Here is a 3484-nt window from a genome sequence, read left to right as displayed (position 1 = left end):
AAAAAACAAACCACCAACTATATTCTGGAGACATCCTAAGCTCAACAATCCAAAATGGAACTCATTCACTTTTCCCCTAAAACCTTACCTTTTCCAATTCCTTTGAAGTCACCAGCAGCCTTCCAGGGGCTGGGGCATCCTTGGCTCTTTATTGTCTTTCACTCTAGGTGTCCCATCATTTTCCAACTATCATCTTTCTGCCCCCACAATACTTCTCAATTCCAGCTCCCTTTTATCCACTCACACAGCTACCTTCTTTGTGCATGTCCTTATCACCCAGTACCTGACTATTGCAACAGACTTCCAATTGCTCTCCCTGCCTCCAATTCACCCTCCACATTGCTGTCTAAGTGATTTTCCTTAAGCATGGTTCTGATCAGGTCATTCTCTTACTCAGCCAACTCCAGGGACTCTCTCTTATCTCCAGGATAAACTATAAACGCCTTTGTTTTGCTTTCGAAGACTTTATAACCTGGCCTCTTGCTATCTTTTCACTCTCATTGTTCATTGCTTCTCCTCCTGGACTCTGCAATTCAAATTCAATCAATTCTTCATGCATGATATTCTCTATGCCTTGTTCCCTCCTACCCCTCCCCCTTTGCCCCCCCATATGTTCCTTCCTTACCTTCACCTCATAGATTGCCTCTTCTTTTTAGGATGCAGCTCAGGCACCTTCTTCTGAATGAAGTCCTTCCTCATCCCCACAATTGCTGGGACCCTCCCTCTTACATAACCTTATGTGGAACCATTTTGGATACATGTCCAATAATTTACTTTACGTTTATGCAGTACATCTATTTTTCTACATACTCCTCTCTCCCACCAGAATATAAATTTATTATATTATATTATATATACATTTTTTGTTCTTGTATCCCCAGCCCTACAACAGTGTCTGGCAAATAATGAACACTTAAGACAGCCTTGTTGATCAATTGGTTGATTGAATAGGGCTCTCTCACTGCCTCCTCCAATGCTCTGTGCACTGCACAGCTCCTTTTCTCCAGGAGCCTGGGTCCAGGAGCTCTCGCAACTCCACAGGATCTCACTGAATAGCCAAATCGCAGTCTAGGGATTTGGAAGCATTGCTGTCCCTGATGGGTGCCAGCTCTTGGGCAGAGAGTCCTCCTCCCTTGAGGCCACTTGGTGTGTGCTCTGAGGCTGCCCCCTCTGGGATGCGCCATCTGCAGTCTCCTGGGATTCAGGGTCTGACTTTTTTGCTCCATTTCTCTCAATCAGCCCTCTTAGAGATCTATTTCTGGGTTTCATTTTATGGGCCCTAATTCCAGGCTACAGTTCAGTTATACAAGAGTCAGATCCAATCAAATCATCATCTAAGGCAGAATTCAGTCATATTCAAGGAGGGGTCAAGAGGCCAACAAGTACCCAGACCAGAGTCCATGGGGATGTGGTACCTATTAAGGAGACCTAATCAAAGTCCAAAGAAAGGTGTTAGACTTTAACTTAAATCCACTTCCATTCAATTTAACAAACATGTTAAAGCCCCTCTTAGGTTTCAAGAGGTGTTGTGAAAGGGAAGGAAAAGGAGAGCAATAAGAATGTATATAGCACCTACTATGTGCTTTACAAATATTCATTCATTTGATCTTTACAGAAAACCTGTGAGGTGCTGTTATTACCCCCATTTTACAGTTGGGGAAACTGAGGCAAAGAGAAGTGACTTGCTCAGGATCACACATATCAGTGAAATCATAGGCCCAATACCTATCCCTCCCTAGACTCTGGATTGGTTTTATATCACATCATTTTTATATTTTTAAATTATAATTTAACAGCTATGAATGAGCAACTCTTCAGATATTTCTAAGGACATAGTTTCTATGTGAAATTATAAATTTCCACTATTTGTTTTTCCAAGAATATGTAAATTAATTTTAATAAAGTGATAACAAAAGTAATTTGGTTTGATTCTTTGTCACCTTTTGAATTTTTTAGTTAGCTTTCCTTGAACTTTTTCCTGCTGTTGTCCTTGCTTTCACAGTTGGAGTCCGTGTGGACATTTCTCTTTTACTTCTACTTTCTTCCCTTTGAATTACTTCAGAAACATCTTCCCATATTTCTTTGTATTAGTTGGGCTTTGCATTTCTTGTGGTGTGCTAATTGTCCTTTACATCCACATATGAATATTTGTTTTGTCTTTCTTCAGTTGATGGACATATGCATTGTTTCTTTTGCTATTAAAAATAAGGCTGCCAGGAATACCTTTATACAAATGGGCAGAAAGGACAAGTGGTACAGAGTTGGGATCCCCTAGGTTGAGAATCAAACTCTCTAGGGAAGGTGAGTGCAAGAGTGCAAGACAGAGAGAGGAGAAACAAGCCTCATGAAGAATTTTCAGTAGAGACTGATAGTGACACACAAGGACCTTATCATTCCATTCAGATTTTTAAAAAAGACATGGATAGAAGAAAGAACGAACATGAAAGCGTGGCCTGGCTACACGATACCAGCCCTAGGAAAGAACCAGATGAGCTGGAGCGGGTGAAAAACTGCAGGGTCAGCAGAATGAGGCCGAGGGCTTGGATTGTTTGGTCTTTAGTCCTTTTGAGGGAAAGAGTCATCGCAGCAAAGATTGGATGGAAATTCAGGAGGGAGCCATCACAGTGGACAGTAAGGAAAAGACAGAACCCCTCATCTCCCCTTTGGCTTCTGTTCTTTCTGCCACAGAGCCTGAAAAGGGTCCATCTGAGATGGAGGGAAAGCCCAAACAAAGTAGGGAGATAACACATGGTAGTGGTCAGGTAATTGAACCTTGGAGTTCAGTTGCACCAGGCTCTGTTCATATGGGGCCACTAGGTGGCGAAATAGTTCGTAGGAAGACGAGTTCAAGTTCTGCCTTAGATACTTGCTGTGTGACCCTGGACAAGTCACTTGACCCTGTTTGCTTCCATTTCCTCCTCTATAAAATGAGATGAAGAAGGACATGGCAAACTACTCCCATATCTTTGCCAAGAAAACCCCAAATGGGCTCACAAAGAGGCCAAGATGACTGAAATGACTGCATACCAGTTCATCTGCATCTCAGGGTCTGGAGATAACTGTCAGTTATAATTTCAGGTGACCCCTGAAAGATCATAAGAGAGTGAGTAAGGGGCCATTAAGACTCTGCAGTTAGATGGGGGGTACTGGAGGGAGTATTGGATTTGGAGACCAAAAGACCTGCTTTAGACTCTTAGGAACTGGGTGTTTTGGGGTAAGTCAACTATCTTCTGCCTCAGTTTCCTTTTCTGTAAAATGGAAGGGGTTGGACTCAATGACTTCCAAAGTCCCTGCCAGCTACAGATCTGGGTTCTTATGAGCCTATCACTACAGAAACAAGAAGGTCCAATTTCCCAGAATGGGAAGAAAATGGAGACTCTATTTGAATAAATGGCTACTGGGAAATGGTTGTCACCAAGAGCCAGCAGATCTATGATTTGCCAGGAAGAGATTCTGCTAGATTTAGCTTGTGTGCTTTATTACT

Source organism: Petaurus breviceps, unplaced genomic scaffold (genome assembly GCF_028583685.1).
Source record: "Petaurus breviceps papuanus isolate PSGF00001 unplaced genomic scaffold, PetGlider_PUasm1.0 185, whole genome shotgun sequence".
NCBI lineage: Eukaryota > Metazoa > Chordata > Mammalia > Diprotodontia > Petauridae > Petaurus > Petaurus breviceps.
Note: the sequence above shows the minus strand (reverse complement) of the source record.